We start from the raw sequence: 14,414 nt of genomic DNA, 5'->3' as shown, positions 1-14,414 counted from the left end.
AAAAAAACATACAAATTTGGGATCGAATACCCTTTTCTCAGGAGTGCCACACAAGGCAAACAAATTTCAACATAAATTAAATCATAGGAATATTTTGGGATAGGTCAAAGGAAACCGAAATGGGTTGGCTTACCAATAAAATTTTTAAGAGTTCCCCAAAATGAAAAATATTAAAAGATCGAAAAAAAGTATATGTGATATGAATGTATTAATCATTTAAACGCAATACTTTAAGTTTTTAATTAGTTTAAGCGTTTTTGGTCAATTCCCCCTGCTCACTTTTCTGAAACGTTGATAATTTTGTTTTCTAATTCTATCCCTAATTTGTATGATTTAATGATTTAATGATTTTTCAATATACTTGTAGCACTCCTTAAGCCTTAACAGCTGTTAAAAAATCCTATGATAAAACTAATTGTTTGAAAAACCAAATCAAGCAAACATGATAAAATTTTTCCTTGTGTCCGTGAGTCAATTTCGTGGAAATATCAGAATGACTTCAAAGTCGAACTCCGCCAGCGGAGTTCACACGAAGCTCGAAAATCAAATTAAAAACACGATTATATCCGCTTTGGTTTTCGTTATAACGAAATGATTCATATGGGAGATTGACTTTGGCTTTTGGCTGGGGCTTTGTTTTGGGCCTGTTTAGACAGCGAATTTGCAAGCGAGAGAGAACAATGTGAGTCCGTTGAACGGAAAGTGAAAAGTCCCCAAAATTCGCAGCTCTGCGAAAGTGAAAGCCCTTTGGCCATTCTACCGCATACTGATGGCCAAATTATGCTGTGGATTATGACATTGTCTCCACAGATTCTGCAGCCCCTTTTGTCATACCATTGAAAACAAATCAGAGCAAATCACTTTATTTCTGATCTAGACAGGTGACTTTTTCGCTGCTGAAATTTCACTGACAGGTTATTTTTATCAGACACTGGCAGAGAAAACATCTAGACAGAAAGTTGACAACAATGAGAGTTGAAACAAAGTCGTAAAAAACAACTGTTCCAATATGAACATGGCAAAATAAAAACGCAAAAAATAAAAAGTCAACAAAAAACAAAACAAAATAAAACGAATCGAAAGACACACAGCGATATCAGTTGCTTGGGTCTCTGTTTCCCAACTTATTTTATTGACCTGAAAATGAGTTTCTCGTGCTGGAACAATTTTTAGCGTTCCATTGCCACCGCTTAACCCATTGGCTGTCAACTCTTAATTAAATCAGCGTTATTTGGAAATTTTGAATGGGAAGATAACCAACAAAAGCCTAATTGGAAAAAACATAAAGGGGCTGGGAAACATTTTAAAAGTTAATAATCTTATGGCAAAATCTTTATCAACATTTGTATTGTGCTAATCTCTAAGCCAGAGTTTAAGAGTCAGTTTTATTGGCCATTTGCTATCAAGGATATTCAAATATAAAAACCCGTTTCAATAGTTTAAATTCTATTCTGATAAAACGTAAATAAAATTTGTTCAAGGCGTTCCTATTTAAGTAAATAAACTCTTTATTAGTGTCCATATTTGCCATCCCATAATCTGTCAATATATTTTTAAAAGAGAGATAATGAAGAGACTTAAATACGTTCATAATTATGCCAGCTACTGTCTTCGGGCCTTGGCAACGCAAATTAAGCAAATATATGCGACTAATAATCATTAATTAAGCCAAGTGCTCAAATATGTTTGCCGATTGGCGTTTATATATTTAGCACCGCAGGAAATAATTCAAACGGCACGATGACTCAACTCAACTCGACTCAAACATAACATTTCGATTATTAAGGTTGTGTCATTATATTAATGACGACGCTCTCATCTTATCGCCACAATGGCACACATTTATCACGGCGACAGCAGCAGCCTCTTATCACAATCACCTGAAATGCATATTTACAAATAATTATGCACGCTTGCATAAATGAGCAAAACGCTTCACAAAAAGGCGAGAGAAGAAAACAAAATCAACTTTTAACATGCGATCGAGTTCGGTGACCAGCTAAACAGTCCAAAAGAGGCCGTATCTCAATCTTGCTCGGGTATTTACACAAAATTTCGTTCATTTACTGGGCTTTCAGGCCGCCAAGTCATAAAAATAAATACAGGTGAGATTCGGGGGTGTTCGACCCAGGAGATATCCTAAAGGACAAACCAGGTATGACAATGGGGGTAAGAACTTCGTCTGATTTTATTACCTCGAAACTTGAAACTAATTGTGAAGATAAGAAACAGTACTAATTAGAGCTATACAAGATAACCTTATTTGGAGTAGTTCGATAAATTGGAGTGTAACGATTATGTACTTTATAATTAAATATAATATTTAATGTATTTTTGCATATTAAAATCAGCCTAACAATAATTAATAGATTGTTTATATAAAAAAAAACTCTAAAAACTTTTTAGCAGGTAGGGGTTTGCTTGCCGCCTTGAAAAACCGGTTGCAAAGTTAATGAAACCTATTGCGTTTACTAAGAACATTTCTTTTATATTTCATATACTATATATAAATGTTATATATACTTATATCGGTATACACTTTTTGATTTCTGTTATCGATTCATTTGTAGGTGTTATCATTTAAATTTGCTTAATGTCGACAACATTATTTAACCCAAATTATTATCTCTGTCGTGTCTTGAAACACAGTCCCTTAAAAGTAATTTTTTTCCTGCAAAGTCCCATCTTTTCGGATCAAGTTACTTCACCCAGCCGTTGTTTATCCACAAACAGGCATTAATGAGTACCGGGTATCGGAGTGTTTACGGCGTCTTCGCCCAAATGAACGCACCAAAGTGGATGACGGCGGCGTCTCCACTTGTTTATTATTGAACATTTTGCAAACAAATGCGGCGCCAAAGAGCCCGAGATTTGCATTTGCATGTTGCAGATAGAGATACGGATACAGATACAAAGGCGGAGAGATGTGAATGTCTGTTGAGATACTTTGGTGGCCGAGTCACTCACAAACACACAGACAGACAGACCAAAGTAAAAACTGTGAGTAGCCGGGGCGGAACCAAAAACCGGGATCGCTCGACCGTTGGCAAAAAGATTCAGAGAAACCCAGTCCAGCGGGACGGAGACCGAAGCCAAGGGATCCGGCGATCCGGCGATGCATCAAGTTACAAGTTATTAACAGGTACGAGTGCGAGTACAAGTGTTGCCAAGGAAAGCACCCCACACATAATACCGAACACCGAATGCCGAATACCCGTAGATGTGCCTGCTTTTCTTTGTGCACTCAAACCGAACGGCGACAAGTGCGATGGCTGGGGTTTCGAAAACTATGACACTTGATAAAGGTTCTGGCGAGGGCAGCATACCATATACTATATATCGCACTTTATATATAGAAATGCCGGTGGTGCCAGCAGAAACTTCAGCACAATTACTGAATTCAGCCGGGTGTAACCACAAGAGAACTGCCACTGACCAAAGGCGAACATTAAGTTGCCATTTAGCCCGCACTTATGGCTCAGAGAACCCAAACAAACCGCACAGAACCCCAGATACCATAATTCCACCTTTGGCAATAAAGCTTTTTAGCTGAAATTATCAAGGGTTCACTTCCAAGGAAACCCCAAGAATCAACTGCCTTGGCAGTCATTACTTTTAATGGAAAAGCAAATGGTCGGATGAAGCTGACGTTAAATGAAAAAGCTTCTCTTATGGAAAACTAACAAAACAAAGAACCCGCAATATCAATCAATTTCTGAAGGTCAAAGTAGTTGAAGGGTTCTGTAATAAGCAAATGAATTTATGATACCATCTTAATGGGTTTTTACTTTATCAAATATTCAATGATTTTTGAATTGTTTTGATTTGTTCTTTAAGTGCTTAAATTTATCGTTAAGCTTGAAAGTATTGGAACAGGAGTTTTCCTAAGTTTCTAATTAAACTTTTATCATCATAAGTTTAAAAAATGTTAAAAAATCTTTGTTGCTGTAAAGATTAAATGGAAATGTTTGGTGCGTTATTTGTGCTATATTTTCATAATACTTTTGGTTTGATAGTGAACCATTGTCGGACACCAAGAAAACCAAAAATCAAATCAATAAAAATACGACATGAGAGAATCATGATATTAAAATAGAATACTTTGTTGTTCTATTTTTCCCTATGTGCGCTAACCTTTAACTTAAATAGCTTTCAGGCCGCATTAAACTACCGTCAATTAAACGGCGCACTATGATTTATTTCGAAGCCAATTGTAACGAGCACACGTGGTTGACCTTTGCCAGGGCGAAAGTCCAAACTGCCGGTGATTCGAACGCCCATTATAGAGCTGAACCTGAACCTGAATCTGAATCTGAACCTGGGGAAAAGGCAGAAATGTCACAAGTGGCAGACAAACAACAGACTGTTTCCATTCACCGACTGACGGCACTAATTTGTGTCCGACTGTGTATCTAATTAGGGGATCATCCAACGGGGAGAGCAAATCAAATCAAATCAAATCTCGTGGCAACAATTCATTTAGTGGATCTCGGGGATAATCGCGATTGGCATGCTGCTCTGCTATGGGCCGTATCTTTAAATCTAATGGCCGTATCTGTATCTCAATCTGCATTCGTGTAATTGAAAGTCTGCGCTCGGCCTGGCGTAAAAGGAAAGTAAAAAGTATTTAGATGGGTCTACAATCTACTGTCTACTGACTACTGACTACTGACTACTGTCTTCTCGCCCCTTTCTTCTGCTTCTGACGGCTCACAGATCACCGATCAGAGCCACCATCGAAAGTAAAAACAACAAAGCCAAAGCCGAAGCCAAAGCCAAGATACTTGGCCAACTGGCAGCCGACTTGACACAGTTTCTCAAAAGGCGAAGATTATGTAAAATTATGTGCAAATTGAATTGAAACTCAGGCGACACAAGTAAAAGTATCTGTGTATCTCGGCATCCGCGCGTGTCCGTACCGCATTGATTGCCTCTTATTGATTGTCCAATTCCGATCGAGTCTAATTAATGCTGTCCGCTCTGGGGACACGGACCACTGCGAAATCTCGCCACGATGCCACGCCCCTCGATCGCTTGACTGATTCCCAGCCACCAGTTTTTTATGAGCGAATTTTCAGCGGCGTTTTCTCAACAAATTGTCACATCTGCACTGGCAATTCGAGCTATGTTTTTCGTGTTAGTGGAACGAAAATACTGGACGGAGATGGAGATGTGATCCGAAAACTCGTTCGGGCGTTATGGCTCTGCAAATTGCATTTAGCCCGTGGTAATTACGCTTATCCAGAGATCAAGGTATGCCAAGTGGACACTTTTTACTTTTTTCTTGCTTTTTATTGGACCTGTTTTGCGCGTGGAGATTAGCCAAGAAATTGCCCACTTTGACACTTGTTTGCCACTGGGTCAAGAGCAGTAAGAGATACACCAGAAGGCTTTAACCGCAGGCCCGATTGAATACGGCTGCTCAGGATTGTGTTGGGCCATGATTTGTATAAATACTCGTACTTCGTGATGCCCTTGCCGCTTGTTAATTGCATCAGCATCGAGTCGCTGGCAATCATAATCGGTACTCGCTACTCAAAACAAAACTCTACTAAACGTCGTCGGTGTTACCCGCTCCTTCATTTTGTCCCCTTGCCCCTCTAGTTGCACAACCAGAGTTTCGCTTTTGGTTTCGCACAATGGCAATTATCAGAATCATTAGCAACTGAATGGGCTCCACCTGCCCCCCTCATTGACATTAGATTTACCGCTTTCGCAATCGATTCGAGCCAACAAAAATAGTCAGAGTGGCAATGAAAAAAATGGCGGGATGCTATCTGAATAGTTTCAGTTGTTGAAACAATATTCAAGCCAGGTGCTTGCTGTTAAGTTCTTGAGCTGATAACCCGTTTTGCATTTGCAGCGAGTCTTCGTAGAACTTTTTCTTTTCTAAGTCTTCGCAAAGTCTGTTGATTTGGTTACTCAAGTGGCTTAAATTTGTTCGTGGTACTTATCCAAGCTTTAACTCATTTTAATCCCCAATAGCTAGAATTATCTTAGATATTTTTCATTAAATTTAAAATCAACACAAGTCGAGCTTTCACTAGAACTCTAATGATTACTTTCAATAGTTGATTCTAAATGATACTAATGACTAATTTCTTAAATAGAATTATTGTGCACCAAGAAAATATTATATAAGCACACTTATTAAAGTTAGTCAGCAGTTTTAAATTTTCTCATTTAAATGGAAAAATTAATTACCGTAGAAATCCACAAAGTTAAACAAAACGAAGTCTGGCAAACGATCACATACACATTAAACAACGTTTTGTAGCTCGTAAATATTTTTAAATATTTCGTTTTCACAGAATTTCAATGAACTTCTTTCCACTTCTTATGGCCAGCCTAAGGTTGAGCCGACATTCATTCATCACTTGTTAGGAAGTAGATAATTTTTAATTTGTATTCAGGTTGGCTTCTGCTTTTTTCGGGCCAACAAGCGTAACTGGAGCTGGTAATCAGAGACGTAACTCTGTGCCAAAAAGCTCATTTGAATGCTCCATAAAGAGCAATTGCCACACGGCGAAATGGCAATCATTGAGGCACTGGAGCCGTCATCAATTTCGATTCAATAGCGCAAAATTCATGGAAATTACGTTCTCACACACGCCAATCAAAAAAAGCAAAACAACGAAAAAACATTGGAAATACAAAACACAGTAGATACAAAGCGCTGTTGCGGTATCAGAAAAACTAAGCGGCGACGACGACAGGTTCGGCGGTACTGACTGAATCGCCGAGAGCGGAACTGCGATGAGCCGAGCTGAGCTGAGCGGAGCTCTGGACGGAAAATACCTGTCAGGTAGCGTCGGAGGTGAGCGGCACAACACGTGTAACAGCTAAATGTATCTGAGAGATACACAGCTCCTAGCCCATCCGATCAGGCGTCTAGTAATTGCCGTAATATCAGCGAAACACGCAACCTGCTTTAAGATAACTCGAATAGTGAGAGGCCAAATATTTTAACATATCCTGCACACGAAAAAATTATTCAAATTTTCAGTTAGGATCAGTTTGAATTTCATCATACGAAAGAGAAGAGAGAAGTGTTAAAAGAACAAGGCTCTCTGTAGAATATAATCCAAAAAAATTAACATTTAAAGAGAAATAAAACATAAAATTCTATTTAATTTTGTTAAAACTGTAGCAGAATGTAGTGCTATTTTTAAATTTCTTATTAGTTTTGAAAAAATGTAGCATATTGGTTTTTAAATGTATTAACTTATTCTTTGTTTTAACGTTATTTAGTATATTATTTGGCAGAACTTTTTTAATTTTACTTTAATTTTGAAACTGATTTCAACTATTAAATATATAATTTCTTAAATGATAAAATTCTCTCTTTTTTTACACATTCAATAAATCCTGATTTTATCTACACAAATTAATTGAATAATCAAATCGCACTCCTAATAAGATAAGATAACATTGTTAAGCTAATGTAAAAATGATCTATTTACGCAGGCGAACGGAAACATTATCGATTTGTTATTTACTCGTTGTATATTTAATTCACTCTATAACTGCGTTCAGTGTACTCAGCACATAGGAACAACCATACGAGTCCCGAAACTGAGGTTCATTGAGGGAGGGAAACCTTCGAAACCTTCGGCGAGGAAGCCGCACAACAAAGAATCAGACGAACGAAATGCTCATAAACAGGAAATTAATCACTCGAGTGTGAGTATAATGGGCCGATTCCCATTCTCAGGTCCTCAGGTAGAGGCAGATATATCTTGGCTTAGGGCCCTGTGGCGACGGGAAAGGACGAGGTTGCGAGGAAGTGAGAATTCGAGGGTTAGGGCAAGGTGAGGTTTGGGTAAATTCCCATTTGCCAAGGTCGCTCAGGTATTTACAACTTCATTCGCTGCGTGCAATTGAATTCTGTTTATTTTGACTTTTCGATTGTTCGCACAATGCAGCATAAAAGGCGCTCGCAAAAAAATTCCCAGGTATTCCGACGCTACTGGCACAATGCTAATGAGTTCCTAGTTTGAGTTTTTCTTAATGATGATTCAATGGCGGGCCCAAAGATTCTTTGCCAATAACTAATTACAATTGGAGATGTTGCCACTTTCAGAGGAGGCGGCGAAGGCAGAGTTACCGGTTTCCGGCTCATTTCTAATTATAAACCAGACAACTCAACAATTATTGTTAATATTAATTTAGCATGCATCCAGCAAATATTTCACGGCCCCAGAACATTTGCTTTTTATTGATGCTGATCATGAGTTGGGGGTACGAAGTGGAGGGCTTGAACACCTTTGATACGCGAAACGTGCGAGTGCTTTGTCTTGTTTTGGTTTTTTGTTCTATTCATCGGTTAATGAGCTGAGGAAACCATCTTCACAGCTTCCAAAAAAGAGCTTAATGATATTTAATCCAAATTCTGATTTATTGTTCTTTGCTTATTATATATTTTCTAAGAAGCACAAACAAACATTTTTTTACATGTATTCGCAAATTTTAATCTGTGTTTTCGGCACTTTGTTAAACTGACAAATTGAGTTTTGTCTTCATTTACTAAAGTACAAGAAAAGATACTACAAAATAAGTAATTCTAATTAGATAAACTACCTTTAAGCTTATTAGGTTTTTAAGGTGAAATGTACCAAGTTAAGAACTGCCTTTCTTCTCTCTTCATAACGGTAACTAACCAAATATTATTTAATATAATTATCCCCTAATTTGATAATTTCGTATTCGTATGCAAAGCTGATTTATGAAGACATTTCCGTCACACCTGAGCTTTCCAGGTAAAAACGCTTCTCTTAAAGACCTCCAGGCAGTTGAGCTTGAAGCTTGAAGGGGAAAAGGGAGGGGAGGGGGAGGGGGATCATCTTTGGAAGCACATTAGAACCGGGCTCATCAAAACGAGGAAACTGGTCTATATATAATGTAAGACACGAGTTCGTCCACTTCCACGATCACGTTTACATGGTGAAAACAAACCAAACCAGACGAGCAGACACTCGAAAAAGGGGACGATAGCCGACTGACTCGCCTTGGCAACTTGGTAACCTGTCAGTTACCAAAATGAGTGCAGAGCCATTTTCCGCAGCATGCTTTACTTTGGCTTACACCACGCTTCTACTTTTTTTGTTTTTTTATTTTTTTGTTTTGCTATTTACCAGCCGCCTTCTGGCCACTTTCTAGCGGCAGACTGGCGAAGAAGTCTAAGAACCGCCGAGCAAATTGCACCACTTTGTGGCGTTCTGGTGGCGAGTCGGCCAAGAGGCATCATTATCATGGCCATTACCGGCTGCAGTGTACCTTACTGACACCATAAATGGTCCGACCGGGCCCAGACCCATGGAGTTATGTGCTCTAGGTCCAAAGAGGGCTCTCCACGAGTGTGAGTGTGTGCGAGTATGTGTGAGTGTGTGTGCAAGAGTATCTGGAGTTACTTTCCACCTCGGCTGCGTGGAGCAATCGAGCTGCTAGATCTGCAACTCTACCCCCAATCGAATATGACGTGCTCGAGCGTTTATTTTTTCATCGCTTCTAAGAGCCAACTGGAGGAGATATCGCATTTGTATCTTGGCTTTTCTCGGAGGTAATGTCTTTGCTCTGGGAATCTTAAAACTATTTCGAAAACAAAAAATACTGTTTATTTTCTCGAGATTTAATATTTAGAATAAATTGTTTTGAAAAGGCAAGTAGGATTCAAGAATTTCAGTACCATGGAGATACTATTTACAGTTATTTTTTCCTCTAATTGTTTTACATTTAAAGCTCAATAAAAATAATTGCATGAAATACAGCCAGTTAAAAATAAAAACAAAATTCCTATACCTGTAATTGATTTACTCCATAGACTGTTGGGTAAAAACATGCTAATTTTGTACGCAAACAAATCACGAGATTCTGTGACAGCTATTATTATTGGTAGTTGAATGGGTTTGCTAACAATTTAAGCCCGTTGAAAATGTTTATTTTTAGACCGGGTTGTTACTTAATAATCGAAAGTTTAGAAGAACTACACTTTAATGGTTTCAGTTTAAGTTATGCAACATGCAGTTCAATGGTTAATTGCGAATCGTAAACGATAAGGCAAGCCTGGAAAATTAATCAAATTTTACTTTTTATCTTTTCGTAGAGATCAAAAGCCAAAGCATAGTTGCACCCGCCCAACTTCCTCACTTTTACAGTCACTTGCCGCCTTTTTGATTTAGTTACAGCTGGTGTTTGGGGTTCACACGGTTCACATGGCTCATGGATTTCGAGAACACGACAACAATAAATAAAGATCCACCGTCCGAGGGTGAGAGGCTGGTATTATGTGGCATACTACTCGCACAATATTCAGTTAGCACTTGCCGTAACTCTTCTCGCCTTTATTTTTATTTATTTGAGAGTGACTTCATTTTCTCAGGGCTGAGCGATCTAAGGCTGAGCCGGTGACATGCAACCCCCGTTTCGGCTTATTTATACACTTTTTATCGTATAACGCTCCATTGTTCCGAACAATGTGCACCGCACACTCTTTTTCCACATGCATTATAAAACAAGCACATAACTATACGCGCACCTGTATATAGATACATATATAGGTGTTTCATATGCAAACAACAGCAAACTTACGGCGCTTATTGTCTGAGCTTTCCGATTGCCAAACACCCCGAAAATTTGGAGAAAAAATTTCAGCACGTATGTCGCAGATTGGGAGCCAAGTACACCGACGGTCATTCTGCTGATGACAGCAGCGCTCGAGAGCTTTGATTTAATTAGTCTAGGTCTAGGCTCTAGACGCTAGCTAGCGGGAAAAGAGATGTGGAAGATATGCTATTTTCCAGAGATTTCTTCATACAAGCGGAAGGGCAAAAACCTCCTTCACCCCTTACATTTTTGCCGTCTCTCCTTTCAAAATACACGGGGGTGACACACAAAAGGAAGGGGTAAAGGAGGTTTCTATGTAAAAATCCACAGGTTTCAGAAACCCACCCTTATTTAGCGGACCGAAATTTTCATTTCCTACCCCTACGCCTGCTAAAAGAAGCAGGATTTCCAATAGTCTTAAAACCGAAAACCTACTTCTAAAAACCTACTTCTCACTTTCCCGCTGGGAGACCACTCCGCTCGCGAGAATAACGGTCACTTCAGGTGGGCAAAAATGAAAATGCGAGGCAAGAAATGTGCGGCCCACAGCAAGCCATTGCAGTTCTTGGCAAAGCAAAAAGAACGAGGCGAAAATAAAGAAAGAACGAAAGGTAAGAAGCCAGAAATGGTAGGGAAAAAACTGCCTCTGGCTGCTAACCTCAAGTAAACTTGGGTTCTGGTTCAGGCCAAAACCGGCGGGAGATAGAGGAAAAAACCTGATGACTCAGTCACGAAGCACCGAGTTGATGGCTTCCCCCTTCGGGAAATTTGCGAAAAGTGCGCGGAGTGGGCGGGCAGTGGGTGGGGGCGGGGCACCTTCCTCCACTCCCGACATTGCAGTTGGGTGAAGTATTGAAACAAAAGATAATGACCGAGTGCAAATATTTGCCAGCAATGCATTCTAAAGCGGATATTACGCCGTCGTATTCCGTTTCCTCTGTAATAATTCTAAATGTGCCACGCAAATAAGTAAACACTTGATTATGAGCGAAAACAAAAGTGACTCTAGATGTTTACGCTTAAATCCAAGGTTCTACTGTATATGTCACAAAATAAACAAAATAAACAATGCACAGGATCTCTGTTAAGAAATGTAAAATAAGTAAATCTCTTTTTAAAGGTTTTCACTTCGGAAAGCCTAAAGTCTAAAACCCCAATTTAAAATGTTTCCCCTTCTTTATTACAATTTTAAAAGTGTTTCGACAGAGCAAATGAGGTGTGGACCATGTATTCTCTCCGCTTATCAAGTGCGAAAATATATACTCTCTGCATGCAAATAATAAAGTGGAACGGCAATTAAAACTGAAAAAATAAAAATTTGAATGGTAGCAATCAGGGTAATTAAATTATGTACACACAGCACAAATGAGAACTCTGATCTCGCCGCAATTTAGAAAAAGTACACTGATGACAACTGAGACTATATTTTCCATACATAAACACTAAGCTACAAGTATAAGTATCTTATAAGCTGACATTGAAGTAACATTTTTAAATTAACCATTTGTATCTCTTTATAAATCTGACAAATTTGTGCCTTCAACTTCTACGTATTTATTGCAGTTAACAAGTTCAAGCTACTAACCCACTAAGGCCACTTCATCCCTGGTCTCTTTATGACTCAAGATCTTGTCAGCGATTACAATATTTACTGACGACATAGATAACTCTTGCAGTTAATCACTGAACATAGTTTGCTATCGTGCTCCATCCGTTTATTCGAGAACAATTAAAGTGGGCTATGTAAGGGAAGGGCCAGCGAATTAACTACGGTACGAACTAGCTAATTATAGCGGAAGTCGAAAATGCACCGCCAATACTGCGAGGTGTAGCATTGAACTTGCCGAGACGATCGGCCAGCGATCGCGACTGACTGACTTTCCAGGGGCTTATCAAGGTGGGCCAGGTTTCAGCGAAACTTCGTTAAAATATACGGCAAACAGCAACTCTGATGACCGCCAGTTAAGGCAAAAAACAAAAGGCAGTTTGTTAAAGAGGAATGCTAAGAAAAGAAGAACAGTGGGTACAACACGAAAAGTGCAATATGAGATTAGATGCGAAACAAGAATTTTACCAAACTTATTTTTGTTCAAAATAAGAAAAGAAAACAGCTATTAAAACTATGCAAACGAAATCACTTAATGAAAATGATTATGATTATAGACAAAAGTGGTAACAAGATAATAAGATTTTTCGCAAATTACCAGCGTTATCAGAGTTAACTTTTTTAAAAACTATTACTCACTCTTTTAAACGAATTATTTTAAACGATAATATTCACAATTTCAAGAAAGCCCAAGAAGGGCACTTAATATGATCCATGACTAAGTTTGAATAAGGATCATAAATTTCAAATTTAAATTAACCATTGAGAAGGTTGTTGGAGACAGGAAGTTTTCATAGCTTTTGTTGGAGGTGTTAAAAAGTGTTGTTGCTTAATGTTTTTTGTATCCGATTAGTTGTGCATACAAAACATCAATAAAAAGTGTTCCCCCGAACCGGAACAGCAGTTAACCGGTATTCACTGTACTACAGGCTGCCGAAAAAGTGGAAGAACATGGGCACGGGAGCGCACGAGAGACACAAAAAGCGAGGAACGTGTGTGCACGAGAAATGCAAAGACGGAGGGCAAGGCAAGGTAAGGTAAGGTAAGGAAAGGCTGGATGATGGGGATCGAGGTGGGAGGGGGGTCGCGGGGAGGTAAGGAGAGCCGAGACAGGAGCGACAACCGCAGCACGAAACTGGTCGGACGGGTCGCTGTAGTGGCCACAATATGCATGGGACAGGCCAGACAGGAGGGAGGATCAGTTTTCGGATCGGCGGACGTCTAACTTTTCGTTCTCCCTGGCGGAGCTTCTTAAAATATGCACCACATTCAGTCGCATGTTGTGCGGCTCTTGCAATTACCATTTGCATTTCACGGAGATATCAACACACGGCACATGGGCACACACGGAAACACGTACACGGGGATAGAACAATTTAAAATGCACGGAATAAAATGCTTATAATGCAGTTGCGGCCAACGACGCGCTCGAGCGACAGCCGATCGGAAAGAGGCGCGAAACTTGAATGGGGAGCTGAGTCCATAACTCCAAGTGCTGGCCATGGTAGAATAAAGGTAGTCTCGTCGGGGCCATCAGTCCATTAGTAAGCACTACAATGAGATAAATGCATCTTTAATTTTCTCTCTGATCATGATGATGAGGAGATCAGAATCCTACCTTCCTTGGGATAACCTCATTGAGTATTCGAGAGATGTCCTTTAATGAGCTGTAATCATAGACACACAAATCTGTTGACCTTCATATCAAGGTTAGGAAACCCAGAATCAGTCTTAGTCAATCCCGCGATCACCGGTTATCTTTAATTGATATTCAAACTTTACAATCGGTTCCCAAACGGTTAGACAAAGTTTTTCCAAAAAATTGGACATTGTTTTCCCAAACGGTAGGACAACGTTTTCCGAAAGAGAGCCAAGAGAGTCACACCAACGATTACGGACTGAGCCCGAACGACTTTTCCCCTACGAGACTACTTTATACTTGTTCTACCATCTTTGGGTCCATCAGTCCATTAACAATACCGACAATGAGTGCGACGAGTTAAGCAACAATAAAGTATTGTGTTTAACCCCTAAGCAGTGCATGGAGTTTAACACAGCCTGTATAACCAAGAGGTAACAATTCTTTTAAAGTTTTTGATTTTCCGCTGGTTTTTATCGCTCTTCGAATGTGTTCCTAGGTGTTTAAGTATGCACATTATAAAGTTTACGATCAGCTGCAGTAACACTTACTTTTTGGTTACGGAAC

General features: G+C 39.3%; 1 protein-coding gene across 1 annotated transcript in view; it reads right to left on the bottom strand.

Moving 5' to 3' along the window:
* The window catches only part of LOC108099877 (sodium- and chloride-dependent neutral and basic amino acid transporter B(0+)), a 32,476-nt gene extending 18,799 nt beyond the window's left edge, over positions 1–13,677 (bottom strand). Inside the window, exon 1 of the mRNA XM_017203528.2 lies at positions 13,510–13,677. The gene's annotated coding sequence lies outside the window, so the exon portion shown is untranslated. The remainder of the gene's footprint in view (positions 1–13,509) is intronic.
* Between the last annotated feature and the right edge of the window lie 737 nt (positions 13,678–14,414).

This window comes from Drosophila ficusphila, unplaced genomic scaffold (genome assembly GCF_018152265.1).
Source record: "Drosophila ficusphila isolate 14025-0441.05 unplaced genomic scaffold, ASM1815226v1 contig_106, whole genome shotgun sequence".
Classification (NCBI taxonomy): Eukaryota; Metazoa; Arthropoda; class Insecta; order Diptera; family Drosophilidae; genus Drosophila; species Drosophila ficusphila.
The sequence above is the reverse complement of the archived record's forward strand: the minus strand, read 5'-3'. Positions and strand labels throughout refer to the sequence as shown.